At 34.2% G+C, this 23,185-nt stretch overlaps 1 protein-coding gene across 1 annotated transcript in view; it reads right to left on the bottom strand.

The window, feature by feature from the left end:
• Nucleotides 1–23,185, bottom strand: part of LOC111148720 (gephyrin) — a 200,666-nt gene that overhangs the window by 152,715 nt on the left and 24,766 nt on the right. The window lies entirely within an intron of this gene.

Raw genomic sequence — 23,185 nt, 5'->3', positions numbered from 1 at the left:
AGAAAAAATGTGTTTTGAAAATAATATATTTCATAAAAATCAATGAAGGTACCTCTGATAAAAGAGAATACTTTTCTGTTTATTGAAGGTTTACTGTAAATTTCTGCATAAAAGTTCTTGTGATACCATATTGTTATTAATTTGTGATAGCTACTATACTTGTTAGTATTTTCCAGACAGTGAATCTATACTTGATTAGAAGTGTTGAAGCATTTCCAAAGTTTATTTAAAAAAAAATGTATCACACAGGGAAATTAGTGAAAGCTGAGTAATAAAGAATATCTATGCTGTTAATCCTCAATACCCATGTCCAAATCACATTACGCTTCCTTTGGAACAGAACAATGTTATTAATAATGCCAAGGGGCATTTTGGTTCAGTGTTAGTGCTTTTGTTACTTTTGCATTCCTGTTTTGTTCCTTTTGATTTCCTATGTATTTCTAGTATAAATTATGGTATTATGGTTTGGTTGGGGTCAGTAAGAGCAGTTTTTGAGATATATTGCTTACTTCTGTCTAGTTTATTTTATGGCTGTCTCAACACAATAAATAGGAAAATAATCACATATTTAGTGTGTGTGTGTGTGTGTGTGTGTATACACGTGTATACAGAACACTCATATACAAGTATACTTAGTATATAAGTAGCTTATAGAGGAGTTCAAACAAATATCTTCAAAGTGTGCCACTTAACGCATGTGGACTATTTTGAGCAAAGGCAGTTAAGATCCAGTGGGCTCAAGAGAAATGCCTGCTCCTCCCTTAACTACCTAGAAGAATTTAAATTGGGTGTCTTTCCCAGAATGAGAATTTTTCACCACACATAAATTTTATATAAGTGACCTATCTGTACAAAAGGGCAAACATCTAAGTATTATGAAACATCTGCTCTTTTTCTTATTTCCCTGTGAATTGCCCTCCTTTCTTTTGAAGCCCAAACCCCCTCCCATTTCTTAGCTTAGAACGCCATAAATACCCTAATTTTACCTGTCTTTGAACCTCTCATATATATGAGATTCTCTTATGTACAAAATTAAAATTTTCTCCTGTTAATCTGTCTCATGTCAATTTAATTCTTAGACCAGCCAAAAGAACCCTTGAAGGATAAAGGAAAATTTTTCCTTCTCAACAATATATATATACATACAGTATCTGTATGTGTGTATTTTATCTCAACTAGCACATACCAAAAATCACTGAAATCATGCCACTAAACAGTGTTACTTTAAAAATAAATATAAGCAGGAACATATCAGGTTGTCACAGGAACAAAAGGGATCCTGAGAAATATAGCACTATTCATATACAGGGCTAGTATATGTCATATATAGGCAAAGAATATATTTCTAATTTTCTACCATATAATGTATTATTCTTAAATAATGAAAATTCTATGCAAAGGGAACTTGAACTCTGTCATAATTCCTTAATTATTAAAAACATGTTCAAAGATCTAAAGAAACTACAATAAAACATGAAGATTTGTTAAATCTAGCTGGTCAGTGTATGGGTGTTTGTTATTCATTCTATATTGTATATTTCATTAAAAAATGAAAACCGTAAAAAAAAAAAAAAGATAAAAGGGAACTGATTCACCAAAGGACATTTACATGAAGCTGCCAATACCCATAAACCTTTTCATGCAGATTTCTCAAATTTGGAATTTGGGATCATTTGGATACTCTTCTGCACTCTTGTCTAAGAATAAACATAACGCCAATGTCTACAAGTCATATATTTTTCATTGTTTTTTTCATTCACTAAGTGTATATTAATTGAGAATGTTGACAGTTTCATCATTAAATAATTTACTTCCTCGAACTTTCTGAGGGTTGCTTCAGGTAGCTTTGCTGTGCCCTGCATTGCTCGGCTGTTAAATGAGGAATACAATGAAGTCAAATGCTGCAGAAACTAATTCACCAGAGATTACCAACTCTTAAATTTCTTATACATTAGATATTCTTAAAATTTTTTCCATATAGGGAATCCTTTGGTGATAATTATTCTTTCTACATATGCTTTATTCTTTGTTCTGTATCCTCTAAGGAAATTCTACTTTCTTCTCTCTTTTCTTCAACTCACTTTCCTTATTATTTCTATCAAGTTTTAACAATTAACATGGGGGACTTCAAGAGTGATTTTTTCCTTCTTTATCTATATTTTTCATGGAATATGTGAAAAATAAGACAAAGGTTACTGAAAATGAAAGAAAAATAAAAACTGCTACTGAAAATGATAGACATTTGATTTAAAAAAGCTTTTAGTATAACATAGACTGACCATTATATTTTTTGTTAAAATCAGTCTCATTCAATTTTTGATGGATTTATTTTGAACCATCAATACATCCTTCCTCAGTCCTTCCCCTGCATACATATCTGCAATAAGATATTTAGGATTAGTTTATAGTCTATAATGAGAGAACAGCTGTAAAGTTAACTGGCTTTACCAATCTATAACCCTGGATTTCTTAGTACTATGTTTTAACTCAATTAAGGTGAAAAAGGTACGTACACTCTTTTTATAAATAGTCTTTTCACAGAGTCACTGTATAACTTAGAAATTTTATAGGTAGAAATATTATACTTAATTCATTTATCCTAGTTTCATCTAGATTATCTCTCACATATTCCTGTGAGTTAGGTTGGCTTAGAATTTAGGCACAGTATATGGTTGGGTTGCCATAGTCCAACACTAAAGCAGCTATGCTCATCCCATTTTGTTCCATTACAGCAAGCTGAGACAGATATATTTTAACAGCAATTATTAAGGATAATACTCTTTCCTCAATGGCTGAGATGGGTTGGGTTATTATTCATTGAAAAGGAAAAGGAAAATAAGAAACAACTAGAGATAAAGAAGACAGGTAGTTTCTGTTAAAATACACACGCATACACTCACATACACATACACACAAGGAAAGGGAAAAGAAGCACAGAAAAAAGTGAAGTGTAGGAAACTGCAGTAAGAAAGTGGTTAAATGTAAATGAGGTATAAATAACAAAATGTGGACTCATAGATATTCTCTTGACATTTCTTTAACTTTCAAAACACATGGCAGACCTTAAAAACACCAGTATCATTCCTGATCTGAAATTGTCTTTTAAAGTCAATAGGCCATAGTCAAAATGCATAGTTTATAAAATTCTAAAAGGGGTGTGTGTGTATGTAAGAGAAAAGACAGAAACTCATCATGACTAATCTTAAGAGCAGCAGCAAAATTTTCCTTTGAGGATGGGATGTTTAAAAGGAAGCCAAAGTGTTTTCAAACATAACGTAAAGCAATGACAGCATGACTGTATCTACCAGGATAAATGACTTAGTAATACAAAGTCCAAGAAAGTAATTCTAGCTGGGGAATGTTTCAGACCAAAGCCTTTGAAATAGAGTTCAATTATTCCTGAAAGTTAGTTAGTTAACTGCAAGTTAACGGTCAATTAATTGCAAGTGAAAGGGTAACAATATAGATGGATTGAAAGAGTGGTCCTTATATGCCTAAGAACACTTTAGAAATGCTACTGTCACTGACATATAAGTCATATTAAGGAGAAGGGCTACAGAGACCCTTGCTTTATGGTGGCATGTGAGGTTGAATGAATGAGCCAAGATGATTTTGACTTATCCTTTACCTTTTGAACTGTGTTACATGGCTCTAAAACATATGACCTGGGGAGATTACAGATAAACTTGCTATGTATAAAGAGAAATGGGCTAATGGAAGCCATTTAGATGCTTCTGAGCTTCTGTTCATACAACACTTTTTGTTTGTTTAAACTTCATTAACCTACATATCAAAGGTTGGAGTAATTGATAGCTGTCTGGTCTGGTTCAATTACTATATTAATTTTCATTGGGAACATCCTGATATAAATTAAGCAAAACTTAATAATTGATGCCCACAAAAATGATTTAGGAATATAAAAATTAAATGTTCAATTTTAGGACCATTTACTTGTTTCCACCTGTTTGAGATGAAACTATACTGTGAAGGGAAAAAAGAAAAAAAAATTTTCCCATTTGGCACAATAGCATCTAGTTTATCTTCCAGTAACTAAACATGCATATATGAAACAAGATAATGCTTAATGCTACTAATGAAGGATGCTGATCACTTGACCATTAAACCAATGATCCTATTTAAAATACTGAAGGTGACTGATTATAAAGTTTGTTAAAAAAAGTTTAGAATTATCATGGATATGAAGAGGTTAAGTCATGTTTGATATATTTAAGGCTGGATGATTAGGCTGTGAAATCTGAAGACAAGACAATTAAAATCAGTCTTACTTGGACCCAAAGTACTCAGACACAGCCAAATATTTGAGATTGAAGATTGACTCAGTATTTCCTAATAACAACCTCTTGCAGATTCCAATGGCATCTTTTCCCCCCTCTTTCCTACTCTCCCACTCATGTGTATTCTTTGAAGGGATGCCTTTCTCCATAACTGAAAAGTACCTGCGACTAATTTAGCAGCATCTGACAGCAGAAGACCATTTTCTGCCTCAGTTCCCACTTGTATTCCTGAGGAACTCTCTTCTCTGTCAAGCACTGCACAGAAGTTCATCATTAATTACTGCAGCTTCAATACTGAATTCAAAGGGCTAGATGGCTATAAGAACTTTTCTTTTAGTGCAAATATACACGGCAGCCTTCTCAAAGAGCCATGCATTAGTTCAAGCCATGCTTCTTAATAAGAACACTTAGGCATGGCAGCCCAAACAGAATTAGATTTAATTGCTATGTGCTGGGATAATAGCAAATTGCCAAAGAGAAAAAAAAATAAAAAAAGAAGCAGCAAGCTAATTTTTATGATTCTAGGCAATATTGAGTGCAGAATGGCATTGACAAAATTTCAAAAACAGACCCTTCTTTTCTGATCCTAAGGAAGACTTAGAAAAGGACAATTGCTAATATAGTTGAAAACTACGACTATAAAAGTCCATACGAATCTAAAACCCTTTGGGGTTTCATGGAATATGAAATCTAAAAACATCTTTAAGGTTTTTCTGAATTCACTCTTGTTCTTAAGTTGCTGCTTATGCACTGAACTATTTAAGATGGGAAAGTCAGAATAAATTGCCTATTCCTTAAATACTGAAGCAGAAAAGGGAATGAAAAACCAGGGCTTGTTTTCTCTCTCCATCCCTCCCTTTCTTTTTTTTTCCCCTCACCTTCCTCTCGTATTCATTCTTTTTGTTCCCTTAAATTGCAAAACATTTGAATACCAACATACCTACTTTTTCTGCCCTTTAAATTCCAAGGGATATATGCAATATTAGTTTTTCTATGCATAATACACATCCAGCTCTGTTTTATTATACAAAATATTTTGTATAATAACCTTACTATTTTTCAGAATTCTTCATTTTCTGTAGTAACAAAAGTCACATGAAAATTAAGTCAAGAGCATTTTAAAAGATTCATAAATGATGCAAGCACATGTATTTCAAAAGCTGTATGTGGCTTCAATTTATCACCCAATGCATTGATACTTACTCCTGGATATAAAATACGTCACTGAACCATGAGACTGGGTTCCCAAAATATTCAAGCTGAAGAGAAGTAAATAAGTATGATAAAATGAGCATACCTATCAAATACTAACATTATATATATGTAACTATACAAGTTGAACCTTTAAAACCAATGGAAAGAATGATAACATATATTCTCCATTTTTATTTCCAGCTTAGCATTTTGATGATGATGATAGGGTACATCTTGTGGAAAAGCCCTCAACACTTCTCTATAAGTCTTAATTCTATAATTTTTGTTAAAATTGAGAATAAATTATATGTTTATAAAAAATAAAATTAAAAAAAATTTGAGAATAAAATGAAAATTCTGTCTTAGATGCTGTGAAAAGATAAAAGGATATTTTAAAAACCTCGAATAATAAGCATAGTACACATAGGATTATTAAGACTGTAAATATTTTAGATTAATATCATTTAGAAAATGATAGCTGCAATTGTAAAATTGGGTAGGAAACATTTATTAGATAAACAAGTTAGTGGCTAAAAATACATGGGAAAGACTAATCCTGGATTCCACAGGATTCAAAATATGTCTTATATTCAACTGAATGGACTTAAAAAAATACCAAATTACTTTACATAAACTATATCTCCTTTGGTATATGTTATTTATTCTGACCTATACTGCTTACTGGAGTCCTTTCTTTCAGGGTCTCCTATACCACTCAAACGTGTATAACATTTAAAGGGTGAATATTTGCTATTTCCTCCAATAAATAATGTTAATAAAGAGTAATGTCATGCTTTGCTTTTATCTCTCTTTTCCAAAGAGGTCTGTACTTGGTAAATAAATTAACTAAGCCTACTACCAACTTAGAATAACTGATGTAATCTTTGTATAGATAAAAATGTGGCCTCAAGAAATATCTATTTTTTAAGATTTTATTTATTTGAGAGAGAGAGTATGTTTGAGCACAAGCAGGGGGAGTGGAAGGCAGAGGGAGAAGCAGCCTCCCAGTTGAGCAGGGAGTTTGATTGGGACTTGATCCCAGAACCCTGGAATCATGATCTGAGCCAAAGGCAGATGCTTAAATAACTGAGCCACCCAGATGTCCTGCCTAAAGAAATATTATGGTACTTTTAAAGTTATGTAATAAGGCCCCAAGAACTCAAATCTATTCTAGGAAATAGAATAAGCAAGTTCTTTTTTGGGACTTAACAATAATTTGGTAAATTTTAAAATAACTCCCCCATGACTATTTTGTGAACATAGGACTGAAGAATGATGATTTTTCTATAGGATTTATTTTTAAAGGATTTTATTTACTTATTTGTCAGAGAGAGAGGAAGAGTATGCACAGGCAGGGGGCAGGGGCAGAGAGAGAGAGAAAAGGAGAAGCAGGCTCCCCACTGAGCAGGGTGCCTGACTCCACCCCGGGACACTAGGATCATGCATGACCTGAGCTGAAGGCAGATGCTTAACCAACTGAGCCACCCAGGTGTCCCCCTATAGACTTTTAATGTTAGCATTGACTAGTTTTAATTTTCAGAGCCAAAGGCACTGATTCTAATAAAATTTCTGAACACCACAGCCTGAATACATAAATATGATTTAAAAAACAGACAATTCCAATTGGTAAAATCCTTAAATGAGGCCCTATATTTAATTTTTGCTACAGTCTCTGTATACCTAATATGGCAATGTCTACTCCATAGCGTAGATGCTCCATAGATACTTGATGACTAATTAGGACTACTGGCAGTGTTAGCAAAACTGAAAGTATAAACAACCAAGTAAGAATAACGACCATATCAATTTCAATTCTTACCATTACTCAGGACATAAAATCCATTATGGGCTTTAAGCTCAAGCCATGTTTTTTACCTTCATTTGGCACCCTGACTGAACTTTTTTTTTTTTTTTTTAAGATTTTATTTATTTGAGAGAGGGAGAGCACAAGCAGGGGGGAAAGGCAGAGGGAGGAGAAGCAGACTCCCCACTGAGCAGGGAGCCCAATGAGGGAATTGATCTCAGGACTCTGGGATCACGATCCGAGCCAAAGGCAGACATCAACTGAGCCACCCAGGTGCCCCTCTGACTGAACCTTTAAGTAGAAAGCAAAATGCACACAGCATAATCAAGACCCAATTCCTCTAAAATTGTACCACTAAGTTTGCTACATTCACGATGAATTAGCTTTCTCATAAATAGACCAAGCAATAGGAATCACCTCTTTTAATTCAGTCATATATTTGTTTTACTTTGCTCACCTAGCTCAAAGATATATATCTTATTTGCAAGATAATAAGGACAAATAAGGCATTTAATAAGTCAGAAATAATAGCAATCACTAGAAAGAGGTAATAGAAATAATAATACCACACAATAGAAAGTTTATTGAAATTTAACTAGACAGGCATAAACCCCTGATATCAACACCCAACTTATACATTAATTCAACAAACACTGATTGATGATGCTGTTAAGAAGTCCTTGTACCAAAATGTCAGTTTCCCTCTTCCTTTACCCTCCCCTAGTAAATGGATATTCTAAGGACAATGCTCCATTTGAGCTGTTGGAGGAAAGAAACAGGATAAAAGATTTTGATGCCATTCAGAATTTGTCAGAATAAAAATGCCTTTTAGTAGGCTGGATTCTATTAGAGGCTAAAGTGCATTTTCCTAAGAAATTATGTTATAAATAGTACACAGATTCCTCTATTAATCCACATATGTCTATTTGACTCTCAATTCAGTTAAACTATAGTGCTATTTCAGTTTAAACACTAGTCTAGAAATCTGGTCACCATTTATAAAGTTATTTTCATGGGAAACTGCTTTGCCCCATCTATAAGTGGGTGGGTGTCTGTAGAGTAACATATAATGGAATTCAAGGACAATAGGATGATGGGGTTCAGGATATGCTACCCCAAAATATGGCATCTTAGCATGCTGAATAATTTAAATTGAGTAATTCTGAGAAAATGGCAGAAGCAAGAGGGTCTCTCTGTCCTTCCCCTGCCCTTCACCGCCAAAACAGGTCATAAGAATTGCCCTCTCTGTACCCTGAGGAAAGGAGCATCCTTATCTCCAAGATGGAGGAACACTGAGAAAAATCAAAACGAACAGCTCTTTCAAGTTTCCCCCAGTTTACTACCATTAGCTAATACCTTTTGCCCCATCTTAATTCTCGATGATTGTCCTTCCTTCATCAAACTTAGCATAAAAACACTCTCGTTTAACTATTTCTTTGTGTCTTCATTTCCTTATGAAGGCTCTGTAAAACTTAAACATTATATTAAATTGGTATGCTTCTCTCCTATTAATCTGTCTTTGTCAGTTTAATTTTTAGACACAACCAGGCTCCTACGAGGATGGAGAAACACTTTTTCCTATCCTAAAATAACAATTACAATAAAAAAGTACTATTCTTATGATTCTGGAGAAAAAGACAAGAAAAAATGGAGAAGACAGTCAACTGGCTGAATGAAAAGAAAGACTATCTCAAAAATAGATGTTCTCATATACCATATTCAATATACTTTGAGAATAGTTAGGAAAAAGAAGCAAGGCAGGAACGGTACAAATGTTGATGTAAACTTAGGTCCAGTTGATAGTGTGCTAATACCTGATTTTTCAGTCAGGTTGTGACTAATAACCATAATGCAAAACTTATTTTACTGTGTGAAATATGTTGCAGATAACATGTTTCAGTTAGTTCAAACTAAAAATAATTTTACCTTTGGATTTTTGGTATAATAATCAGTATTGATTATAATAATAATTCTCATTGCGTACTTATTCACATCTGGCACTGTAGCCATTCAATAGTTAAGGTCCCCTAAAATGGTGGTATCATTCCATTTTACAGGAACATGAAGTGTAGACAAGTTAACTTGCCTAATACTACAAAGCTAGTAAGAGGCAGGACTGGGTTTCAGAGCAAGGGCTGGGATTCAAATGTAGTCCAAACTGAAACTTTTAAGTACTATGCTGAATTGATCTTTAGTAAGTTTGCTTCAAAATATCATGAGAAAACCAGTAAAATATTAGTAACTGCCAAAGCATGAACATCTTTAGAATATGGTGAGAACCTGGTTAAACTTCTTAATTCTTTTGGAAAAACTAGGAGTTTATTTAAAAAAAAAAAAAAAAACAAAAAAACCCTCTAAAATAAAAATATCCTTCACATTCTCAGATAAAAAAAAATCATATGGTATGCATGAGGCTATTTAGAGATTTTAGTATCAGAGAAAAAGGCAGTAAGAATTCCCAAATGAGGGACTCCTGGGTGGCTCAGTTGGTTAAGGATTCCCAAATGGCTTAAAAGTACTGAACTATATAAAAGCAAAGACAGAAATACTGTGTCTTTAACAACTCTAGGAGAGAATTAAGCCCTAATGCACTACACATCCACTATATGTAATAAACTAACTTCTCTTCTATGAATCTATAATGGCAGCACCTCCACAAGGCTTGAGAAAACAGCCACACAAATCACTTCTTGTTCAGTGGTTTGGATCAGGATTCCTGGTTGAGAGAGGAAGTCTTTTTTTTTTTTTTTTTTTTTTTGGTAGTAGAGGGAATAGAATTGAATTTTATTTATTTTTAAAGTTTTTATTTAAATTCCATTAGTTAATATACAGTTTCAGGTATACAATATACTGATCCAAAATATCCATACAACACCTGGTGCTCATCACAAGTGAACTCTTTAATCCCCATCACCTATTTCACCTGTCCTCCCAAGCGCCTCCTCTCTGGTGACCATGAGTTTGTTCTCTATAGTTAAAAGCCTATTTCTTGGTTTGCCCATCATCCCCATCCCCTTTGTTCATACCCATACCCTTCGTTCATTTGTTTTGTTTCTTAACTTCCATATATGAGTGAAATCATCTGGTATTTATCTTTCTCTGACTTATTTCACTTAGCATAATACTCTAGCTCTATCCACGTCATTGCACACAGCAAGATTTTTATAGCTGAGTAATATTCCATTATATATATGTATATATATATATATATATATATATATATATATATATATATATATATATATACAGATACACACACACACACACACATATATATATATATCACATCTTCCATATCCATTCATCAGTGGATGTACATCTAGGCTGTTTCCATAATTTGGCTACTGTAGATAATGCTGCTATAAACACTGAGGTGCCTGTATGCTTTTGAATTAGTATTTTTGTATTCTTTGGGTAAATATCTAGTAGTGCTTTTGAAAGGAGGGAAAAAGGTAATCAGAGAAAACTGACAACCCATTTGCTGAAATCTATGTTATGCAATTTATTATACCCAAATGCATGTTTGTGTGAACAAGCAAGGAAAATTTACATTATTGGTAGTCAAGAAGATATTTATCTGAATGTTTAAAAATTAGAGCAGTATTGGTAGTAAACCAAACCTGTCTGAAAAATCTATGAGTATGAACCAAAGGAGGATATGACCATGAGTTATTTTGAACTCATTAAACCTATGTAATCTATTGGAAGCTGTGCAAGCATACATTGGTATTACCTCCCATATAGAAGAGCCAATTGGGTTAAGAAATTAAGAAGAAAAATGGAGACAAATGCTGGTCTGTGGTACATATGGGCATGTGAAGAAAAAGAGGGATGAGCATCAGCCCAGTGAATAGTAAAATTCACTTTGATGTCAATTTCCCTCACCACTGGATAAGAACAATAAAAACAAAAAAGAGCATTGGAAATTTATATATTGATCCTTCTTTTGACTTGCCTGTCAATACTCCCTTTGTGTCTTGGTAATAGATGAAGAAGCTTTAACCAAGGGCCTATGTACAACTTACTTATTACTCAGTAACACTAGATTTTGACTTCAGTTTTGTTTAAAGCTAACTAAGGAATACTTCCTATTGGCTAACAATAAACCTCAGCTTTCTATATTTGTGTATCAATTCTGATTCCCATATGAATTCCTAACTGCATTTATGAGAGCATGATTTTTTACGGACTTTATTTCCCAGTGTTTTTCAAACAGGATGTCAAGGGGACTGACTGGAGTCACAGGGAATAAAGCTGTCCTCCTCTAGCTAAACTTCAGGTTTCAGCAAAAGGGAGTAAAAGTCAATTCTACAGTTTGAGACTCTCTTCTCTCTTATAATCCAAGGTCAATAAGGATTTAGAGTTGTAGAGATTGGAGTAACTGATACTATTGAACCCACATTCAAGAAAAATTAAGCTGTTTCCCTGTTACTTATTTATTTAAAAAATGGAATATCAGAGATACTGTAGGAAAAGTCAGGCAGAGTAGAATTAAAATGTTTTAGAAGTACTGACCTATATTACTATATACTTTCCAGAATCAGAAAAATGCATGTACATCTTAGGGACATATGACACATATAATGGGATATTTGAAACTGGGTTCTAACTCATGATCTGGTGAATGTGTTTAATAAATGCTACTATGTGCTAGATGGGGAAAAGAAAACCCAAAATGAGCTAAGCCAATGTCTTTACCTAACCAAATTTCATAATCTAATTAACAGAGTGAATGCTATTATAAATATACCCATTAGGGGATAATGAAATGTCATTCATTCAATCACTCATTCTACCCACACTTACTGAATACCTACTGTTTGCCTCAAATTGATATAGCCTCTGACTGACAGGTTTCAAAAAAATTTTATAAAAAGCAACCTCTGGTCTCCAGGAGCTCACAATACAATAGATCAAAACAGTTTAAGTAAACATGTAATTACAACACATCATTATAAATGCAGTTATAGAAGTTAGTACAAACTGCTGTGGGGATATGCATGAGATGCTCCCAACTCAGATGGGGGCAGGAGCTGGGTGAAAATTATCAGGAAAGACTTCTTGGAACAGGGATATATGAGCAGAATTTTAAGGGACAATTAAAACTTAGGTGAAGAAAAGGGGGAAAAATCAGAGAAAAAGGCAAGTGTTAATTCACAGATAAGAGGGATCGTGGCAACTGGGAAATGGAAAAAAAAAAGTGTGGGTGAAGCTAATTTTAACCATAATAGGGGGTGGTAAGATAAATAGTCAATGAGGTAACTAAGGGCCAGTTCCTAAGGGTTATGGAGAGCCACTGAAAAACTTTAAATGGGGAATGGCGTGATTGCATTAACATTTTAACAAGTTAATTCTGGTAAGGAATGAAAAGATAGATTAGAGATAGTCATGGAATAAATGATGAGGGTAGAGAAACTAGTTTGGAGATTAATCTTGTAATCCAGATAAGAAGTCTAATTAAATCATTGAAAGTACTTCTAGAGAGAAGGGCGTAGATTCCAGAGCTACAAAAAGGCTGAATCTATAGGATTTAGGTTATGACTGGTCATAAGGGATATAAGATAACACTCAGATTTCTAGTCTGAATCATTGCATAGTGTTATACATTGAAATAGAGCATGAAGGAACAAATTGGGGGGCTGAGTTATGTTCAAGGTGCTTATAACTTTGGAGAGAGATGTGAGCTGTAGCTGGTTGATGCCAAGGTAGATACCAAATAGTGACAGTGATATGTGACAGTAATATACATGAAGTTCCTAGAGTTATCCTTGATAATTCTATATAAATCTCTCTCTATATCTATATAAGTAGTAATGATGATGAATGGTGATGATCATAATTATAACAATGGTTGATTTTATGAAGTTTTTTTTGGTGATAAAAATGTATATCTATGCTTTCTAATATGGTAGCCATTAGCCACATTGACTACTGAGAATTTGAAGTGTGGCTGCTGCAAGTAAGGAACTAAATTTTAAATTAAATTATTTTAAATTTAAAGCCACGTGTGGCTACCAGCTATTGTGCTGGACAATGCAGATATATAGTGAGAAATGAAATGAGAATCTGAGAGTGAATCAAATTGATTATCAACATGTAAGGAATGGTAGTAAAGTAGTCAAATAGGCAGAAGGAAAAGCAGTATAGAGTAATACTGTCTATAAGCACAGTTGAAATTCCCTTCAAAATGATTAGGAGTAAGTAGGAGTTTTCTGGAGGAAGGTAGAGTGGAGCTATGAAGTGTAGGAGGGCATTTCAGAATGACAAAATAGCACAAATAATGGCCAAGAAGAAAGAAGAAATAGAGTATAACAAGAAGGGCCCCCTTGACTGGTTGGTAGGTACATTATGGGGGAAAATTGCCAATTGTCTTGTATGACAGGGACTGAGGGGGTTCCTGGAGTACAGAACTTCTAATTTGAAACCAGAGGTGGTACTCTCAGTGCTAAAATTAGTAAAAGTCCTGGGCAAACTGGGAGGAGTTGGGCAGTGGAAAATAATGTTAGATAATTAGCAGCTGTATAAAGTATAAAGGATGTTGGGAGAGAGTCAGAAAGACATTTACTCTTGATACAACAGCTCAGAGGGAGGCTATTATAGCTTTTTTGATTAGATAACTGATGGGAATTAAAGTAGTGCTTGGGAAGATTAGTTTGACTCAAGAAGAAAGAAGGACTAACAAAGAGAATCCAATTGTTTAGCTACTGTAATAATCCAAAACTGAGGTGATTAGAGTTTAAGGAATCAAGAAGAGCAATAAATTAATGCTTACCAGGTCCCAGAGACTCTACTAGATTTTCATAATTACAATTCTCCCTGAAACTCAGATGTAGAAATGTTACAAATTTTAGAAAAGCTGACTAATGATTTAAGTATTCATTCACCATTTCCTAAATATTTTTTGAGTGCCTACTATTGGACTTGCTAAGTTCACTGTTTTATGAAAGCCGAGATTTGAAAGTAGACCTGGCTACCAAGTTCTTTATATGTATTAGAAGAATTAAAAGGAGAGTTGATTCTCCTTTCCTATTCTTTCTCGAAGATATGCATAGCCTCCATCTTGGTCTTAAGATACTTAAAAAACTTACTAACCCTGTTATTCATGCATTATTTCCTCATCTTAAACTTTAAAATTCTCATGCCTTATTTTCATTGATGACCTCTTTTATATTTCAAATGATCAGCGTTAGATGAAGCAGTATATGAGGATAAGTAGAAATTCACTAGTGTCAACTACAATAGTTGTAAAAAATCTTTATAGCATGGAAATTTAAAAATGTATGTTAAAGTAGACAGAAGTACCTATTATCTTTTAAAAAAAAGTCAATCAATTCTTTTATTTTCTAAGAAGGTTTTGATTAGATAGATTTATCAAATATTTCCGTCAAATATGCTTTCCCATTACCTTTATGGCTGGTCAGTTATTTGGATGCCAGAGGAAAGTATGTACTTAATTTTCTTATTTATTTATTTATTATTTGTTTATTTATTTATTTATAGATAGGGAGAGCTTGGGGGAGGGGCAGAGGAAGAGGGATAGAGAGAATCTTAAGCAGGCTCCACGCCCAGTGCCGAACCTGACATGGGGCTTGATCTCACAACACTGAGATTATGACCTGAGCCAAAATGGAGTCAGATGTTCAACCAATTGAACCACCCAGGCACACCCTGCCCTCCCAATTTTCTAATTTGGATCCAAACAATTTATATACTCTAATTACTTTTTAAAAAAATTCTTAAACCATCTTTCTTTTTAATTTTATTTTTTCAGTGTTCCAAGATTCATTGTTTATGCACCACACCCAGTGATCCATGCAATACGTGCCCTCCTTAATACCCACTACCAGGTTCACCTAACCCCACCCCACCCACCCCCTCACTCCAAACCCCTCAGTTTGTTTCTCAGAGTCCACAGTCTCTCATGGTTCATCTCCCCCTCCAATTTCCCCCAATTCACTTTTCCTTTCCTTCTCCTAATGTTCTCCATGTTATTCCTTATGCTCCACAAGTAAGTGAAACCATATGATAATTGACTCTCTCTGCTTGACTTATTTCACTCAGCATAATCTTCTCCAGTCCCATCCATGTTGACACAAAAGTTGGGTATTCATCCTTTCTGATGTAAGCATAATATTCCATTATATATATGGACCATATCTTTATCAATTTGTCTGTTGAAGAGTATCTTGGCTCTTTCCACAGTTTGGCGATTGTGGCCATTGCTGCTCTGAACACTGCGGGTAGAGATGGCCCTTCTTTTCACTACATCTGTATCTTTGGGGTAAATACCCAGTAGTCAATTGCAGGGTCATAGGGTAGCTCTGTTTCCAATTTCTTAAGGTATCTTCACACTGTTTTCCAAAGTGGCTGCACCAACTTGCATTCCCACCAACAGTGTAAGGGGGTTCCCCTTTTTCCACATCCTCTCCAAACACTTGTTGTTTACTGTCTTGTTATATTTGGCCATTCTAACCAGTGTAAGGTGGTATCACAAAGTGTTTTTTATTTGAATTTCACTGATGGCTAATGATGAACATTTTTTCATGTATCTGTTAGCCATTTGTATGTCTTCTTTGGAGAAGTGTTTGTTCATGTCTTCTGTCCATTTTTTGTCATGATTATCTGTTTTTTGAGCATTGAGTTTGAGGAGTTCTTTATAGATCTTGGATATCAGCCCTTTGTCTGTAGTGTCATTTGTGAATATCTTCTCCCATTCTGTGGGTTACCTCTTTGTTTTGTTGACTATATCCTTTGCTGTGCAGAAGCATTTTATCTTGATGAAGTCCCAAAAGTTCATTTTTGCTTTTGTTTCCTTTGCCTTTGGAGACATGTCTTGAAAGAGGTTGCTACCTATGTTCTTCTCTAAGATTTTGATAGATTCTTGTCTCACATTGAGGTCTTTTATCCATTTTGCATTTATCTTTGTGTATGGTGTAAGAGAATGGTCAAGTTTCATTCTTCTATACATAGCTGTCCAATTTTCCCAGCACGATTTATCGAAGAGACTGTCTTTTTTCCATTGTATATTTTTTCTTGCTCGTCGAGGATTATTTGATCATAGAGTTGTGGGTCCATATCTTGGCTCTCTACTCTGTTCCACTGGTCTGTGTGTCTGTTTTTTTGCCAGTATCATGCGTCTTGGTGATCCGATTCCACCAGTTGCACCTTAAAATCTTTTGCTCTTTTTGAGTGCTTTTAATCAGACACCAAGTTAATGCTGGTCCCCAACCACAGGGCACTTCCATATTGGGGTATTACTTTCTAATGGGTTGCTTCTGGTGGCTCCCTCCCCCTTCTGTTTATCCTCTGATATCAGTCCAAGCGTTCCCACTCTGCTTACCTTTCCACTGATGTCTTCTGTCCCTGGAGAGATCCAGAAGTATATAATCTTATATTTCAGGCTGATTTCCTGGGTGTTCAGAGTGTTCTGGTAGATATTTAGCTTACTTTAGGGGACCAGTTGAAACAGGGTCTCCTACTTCTCTGCCATCTTACCCCTCTCTCCACTCTGATTACTTTTTAAAAATTCAAAAGTGAGGTAGGAGTTATGAAACTTTGGTGAGCAGAAGTTATAGTGTATTAAAAGATTTCATTTCTAACAGATTTCTTCACATTATCTCCAAATTCCCAAGTATTATATACAAGCAGAATGAAAATAGTAAACATAAGAGTGACAGGAAAGAGTGGAACACCACAGAAAACTATACTGAAATAAATAATAAATCGATTATTAATAGTTTTTCTAAGTGAGATTTTATGAAGTAGAAAATCTGAGGTGATCATTTCACAGTGTAGAATCTTTATTTTATTTTATTAGTTTCTTCCAATGGAGAAGTTTATAGTCCTGTTGATGGTTCAAAAATGCCCCCCCCCTTTTAAGGAGGAAATGTTGCAGTATTTAAAATCCAGTTTTCTTCCTTCCCTTCCGGCTTTCCCTCCACCCTTGACTATGTAGATATGCTATCTGCAATTCAACTAAGTTTACATTTGCAGAAGGCCCAAACTTTCAGGGAGCCAAGGTTTGTTTAGATCAGAATTAGTGTTTTAAAAGTGTGCTGGCTTCAAAGGGCAACTGTTTTGCATGCTACAACTTAAAAATGCCAGTGTTTCTTTAGGTAGCTAAAAGTTTTAAAGCATTAAAATAAAAATAAAATTGTGGCACCTGGGTGGCTCAGTCAGTTAAGCATCTGCCTTTGGCTCAGGTCATGATCCCAGGGTCCTGGGATAAAGTCCTTCAATAGGATCTCCACTCAGTAGGGAGCCTGGTTCTCCCTCTTCCTCTGCCCCTCCCCTCTGCTTGTTCTCTCTCTCTCTCTCTCTCAAAATAAATAAATAAATAAATAAATAAATAAATAAAACCTTAAAAAATTTTAAATCAAATCTTGGTGTCTGTCCACACAATAGTAAAAATCAACTTATCTTCAAAATTTTGAATTATCTAAATCAGCCTTGCTACTGAGAAATCTAAGACATTAAAGATAAGGTTTTAAAGTCTTCAATTTTTTTTTATTGTTACAAATCATAAAAGATTTATATCTAGTGTATATTTCAGCTTTTCAAATAAGTCAGAGAGTACTATCTCTACAAGGGGATCGTACTAATTCTGGCTTTTGTCTAAACTAAGTGAATTCTGAAGCAATTTTTTCAAAGGATCTTAAAAAATGAACACTGGTGGAACAATGCTGGAGTAAAACTGAGATTAGTTGGGAATTTGAAAGGTGATTTCTTTCTTTTTTTTATTTGAGGGGATGAACAATCATGTAGAACCTGTGACATTGACCTCATTACATTCATGGTATTCTATGCATTCTAAATGTGAAGCCAGTTCCAACGGTCAAGACACAGCCAGCAGATTATAATTACATTTAAAGAAGAAATAGTAGGTATTCAATATATACTTATTGAATGACCAAATATAAGAAAAATAAGAATAATAAATTACAAGAGGAAGGTCTTTGTAGTATTTCCTACATTAAAGCTTTGTATCTTATAGGTACATCTAAATCCTCTCATAAGATAAGACTAAAAACTATATCATCAGCCTGCACCAGGTAAATATATACTGTGAAAATACAAGGCTATTATTGCATGCCATGCAGAGCTGATGACTTTTAATAACTCCTGAACAGCAGAAAGCATGGTATTTAAGAAAAAAAAAAAACAATTTTCTGACACTCATTTGGAAACTTTATGACTTAAGGCAAGATATCTAACCTCTTTGAGATCAGTTTCCTGGTTTATAAAATCAGGATGACCCTAATATCTTCTCTAAACAGCTTGTGTGAAGACTAATTGAAATAAGATCAATGAGATGTCAAACACAGAGCTTGTCATATAGTAAAAGAATTGTAATTTTTACAAAGGGGCAATCAACTACATGGAGTAATATTTGCTGAGTAGTATCAGTCAGGTAAGGTTAGAAATTATCTTGTTCTTGAATAACTCATGGATAGACTCATTTTTGGACACGGCTTATTTTTCGGTCTTATGAATGACACAGAAGACAGTGACATGAAATTGATAAAGCCAGTGTACTACATTGGGTACCGAAGAATTATTCCTTTAGTACTAAGGTCAGTGAAGATGGTATAAATGTTAGGGAAGAAGAGATTGAGTCATGGAAAGTTTGGCTACCTCCACTGATGCTATAAAATAAAAAATACAGTTAACCAACAATCCCATCAAGAGGCTCCATATGAAAAATTGAAATATCAGGACATTTATTGAAATTCTAATTATTAAGACTCATAGTCTAAAATTTTATAAAACAATTGTTCACCAATTTAAGATGAAGTAGAAAAAATTATGGAAGGTTATTCTGCCTGAAGTGTTATCATGAATATTAGATTCCCTAAGCCATTCTTCATGGTCTTATTGGTCTTTATAGCATCATAAATTAAACATAAATACCACTTATGAAGTCCACAGAGATGTGTCATTGGGAATATAAAAACCCTACCACAAATGACAAAAAGAGAAACACATTTTATGACAAATAAATAAAGCTAAAGTGTCACAATGAAAGTAACAAATCCAGATAAAGCCAGAGTTCATTTAAGAGCTGAGTGCTATGGAGCAAATGCTACAGCATACACAATCCCATCCCCCCCAGAAGCCAGTTCCACATTCCAACCTGAGAACCCTCCTGCATACATGCTGTCACAGAGAAAGTAATACCCTGATGGATGCTGCAGACTGTGATTGAAGATGATGCCAATGGTAGACTTCTTATACACTCTCATGGAAAATGGAGAATTGCCTGGATGAAGTGTCAGAAAGAAATGGGTTATATATTTTTTACACTGGGAATATAATTCTGGGGAATTAAGAAAAGACCTATGGAAAATGTGGTGATGAGATGATATTAACCTTGTCTCTCAAAAGTCTGCTGATATCGCAAGTCATTTATTTGCTTTTCATTACTTTCTTTTCCCTACAGATATGTATTTCAAGAAGAAATTAATTCTCTACAAAATCAAGTTTAAGAGAAAAAAAACCTAAAACAGCTGTAACTTGCAAAGGAAAAAATTAAAGAAGATGGCTGTAAAAACTCTTTATTCAATACATTCAACCTTATGAAGCCAGTGGTTTGATCAAGCTATTCCTTCTAAAGTCAAATGATGTTATCCTGTCTGTGGTTCTGCATACACTAGCTGGTACTTTAGATAGTGCCATGACATTTTTGAGATATTTCTGCAATCAGAATGAAGCTAACAATACTAAATATGTGTAGAAATATGTTTTGTATGGAAAAAATTAGAATCTTAAAATTCACAGGATATTACTTTTATTTATAGCCATATTTTGAGGCACAAATACTCTTTTCTCTTAGTTACTCAACAGTGCCCCCCTGCTTTGGAAAGTAGATTTAAAGTATATTCAAAATCTGTTAATATTTCAGTGAATCTGTTTCACAAAAACAGAAACAGATATGCTATGGTTTTACACAGTAAGAATAAGAAATTAGGCCCTTAAAAAGGCAAAAAACATAGTTCAAATGTCATATAAAATAGTTTGTCAAAAGAACATGAATCTCAGGAGTGATTATAAAATTAATCTTCCAGACTACAAGAACCTTATACAAATACGAGTATCACTTAAGAAACTATTTTCCCAAGTGACCTAATCAGTTTTCTAAAAAGGAATGAGTCTTCCCTTTTACATAAAAACAGGGGAATCATATTAACTTTCCATTTAATAGCCAATTTGGGATGCTGTATCTATGGTTAATGGGACAAGATTATCACTAATTCATTGTACATCTTCAGCTACCAGAGAGACCTATACAGGCCTATAAACCAGAATCTTTGTCTTCAGCCAATATTTAATGACAAATTACCTGGCTCAAAGGAATTTTTACGGAATTAAAGTGGTGGTAACAATCAAGTGGCTATTCAGACTTTAACCATTTCAACATGATACAGTGACTGCCCTCTCCCTCCAAAGTTACTCAGAAAACAGTACAGTATAAAAACATAGAAAATTCCTTCCCAAACTGCTAACTTTCCCCCTTTGGTACCCTTATCCCTTTCAGCCAAGTGCAAAGTGCAAGGCAAAATAAATTAAGGCAAAAGGAAAATAAAATAAGAAAAACAGTGAGGGCGAGCATGTTGTTGACCATGTAAGATAACACGTGCAAAGTATACCTCAGATACACTATAGGTAGATGAGCACGAGGGAAGCCGAGCCTGGTTTTGCAGTGGGGAAAAGAAAACACTGTTAAAGAGGAAATGATAGCATAGTAAGGGTCTCAGAAGATTAGATGGCTCCATCACCAACACATTTGCCAGATAACAAGACAGCCTTATAAGCAGACACCTGAGTTTGAAATCTCAAGGTTCAAGATATTGGAGGAGAACCTTGTGATTAAAAAAAAAAAATACCTAGCTTAAAAAAAAGAAAACATCCATGACAGAGATGACTCCCTCTGATCAGATCTGGTATGATCTTGCTGAGGAGATGCTCATTAAGGTTAATCAGAAAGTAGAACACTAATCATTTTTCTCCTGTAGTACTACACTGATCTTCATTGGTTTAGGAACACTAGAAAACTACATGTGAGGTTATTTATAAGATGAGAGCTCTACTGTACATCTCCATCTTGCTTTTTAAAGAGGACACCAAAGCCAGCTCAGTGTTCTGATTCTGATGTCCTGTTCCTATTACTCCATTCACAGTACTACTGAATCTTCATATATGTGTGTGTGTATACTCAAAAACATGTTTAATCTTCATGCTTTGAATTGATAATTTTCTGTCCTATTATTACTTTATAGATTGTCACACTGCCATGTTCAATTCTCCGGCCTCTTCTTTCATTAGGTTGTTAATAATACCAGGTGAGTTAAATTTTTAAGTATGCATTCTCTAGTTACAAATTCTTTATATAGTTACAAAATGCAAAGGTAGGGTGGGGGAAATGAAGATACAGAAGATGGCACAGTGGAGGAATCAGAAATGCCCTTATTATCTGATTTGTTCAATTGTATTTCTACCACTGAGCACAGCAAATTGTTGTAGGTGCTCAGTAAGTGTTTAATGAATAAATGAATATACAAACTCTTTTTCTTCTACATTTAAAAAACTGAACTGTGTGAAATAATGTTGAGAAGGTTTTATATTTACTATCACAAAGATCTGTGATAAAATGTTATCACTGATATTTAATAGGTTACTTTGAGGTATTTCCTAAAATATGGTAAATTCTATACATATAAGAAATTAAAATTTTTTTCCAACTATATACACATCTATTTTTCTTCAGCAAGGTGTTAGTTCTAAGAAAACTTTGCTATGCACGTTTGTTCTGTCTCTGTATATCCATAAAACTGAAAAACTTTATCTTTCAAAACAGTTTGAGTCTTATCTTTTTTCCCTCATCACTTCTCCATTTTCTGTTATTAGGGAAATTTACTTGCTAAGGAGATCTTTTATTAGTACCTTATTTTTGTATTAAAGTCAATTCTGAGAATGGCAATTCTTCAATAAGCATTAAACATCTCACAGTGTGTGTCATTTCCACTTCTGTGATGTCTTAGCTACTAAAGGAGATTTTATAAGTATTAGATGAGATTTTTTTTTGTTCTAAAAACAGATTTTTGTTATTCAGTAGAAGTGAAATCTCAGAATTGTATTAACATGCAAGTTAAGCAAATTCTAACAAAGTGAAAGGTAGCAAAATTAGCCTGTTTTCCAAACAGATAATACTAAAGTTGATTTACTGTCATCTTCATCATTACTGTAGTCTGGTCATATTTATAATACATCATCTACCAAGATACTCAGGATGATACATAATTATTGTAAATTAAAGAGTAAACAAATGCATATTATTAATATGGGCAAGTGCCAAAATATCACACAAGGAAGACTTATTAGGAAGCTCAAATAATCTACAAAAGACTCTAAAATTTGCCCGAGAAAGTAGAGTATATAGACAAACTGATGTTTACTCATTTAAAAGCTACTGAGTGCTTATTTGCTGTCCTTCCTTACTTTAGTCAGGGTTGGCTGATTCAATGCAGATGCCTTCTAGATATTCAAGTGCTGTTAAGATAAGACATATTGGTTGATCCTGTCAGGGTGTCTTTGCCAGTTGTACAAAATTTCCTGTAGACGGAATGATTTCTTGGTGCAGTTACGTATGAAAAATCAAAAGGTGGTCTTATCTTTAATAAGATATATTGAAGCAATAAACAGAAAAATGTGGTGTGCAGCAAAAATACTCTTAAAATACATTTTTTAAGAGTTTGAGAGAACAAGATTGGAACTTATCTTTTTACCCTAAATCTCTGTAGGGGTGCTCCTCAACAAAGAGTAATTTATAATCTATACTTTATCTATATGACAGTTCTATATTTGAAGGGTTTATAATCCCATGGTGGGTTTACTC

Source organism: Enhydra lutris, unplaced genomic scaffold (genome assembly GCF_002288905.1).
Source record: "Enhydra lutris kenyoni isolate GAN:26980312 unplaced genomic scaffold, ASM228890v2 scaffoldscaffold20, whole genome shotgun sequence".
Classification (NCBI taxonomy): Eukaryota; Metazoa; Chordata; class Mammalia; order Carnivora; family Mustelidae; genus Enhydra; species Enhydra lutris.
Note: the sequence above shows the minus strand (reverse complement) of the source record. Positions and strands in the feature narration are given on the sequence as shown.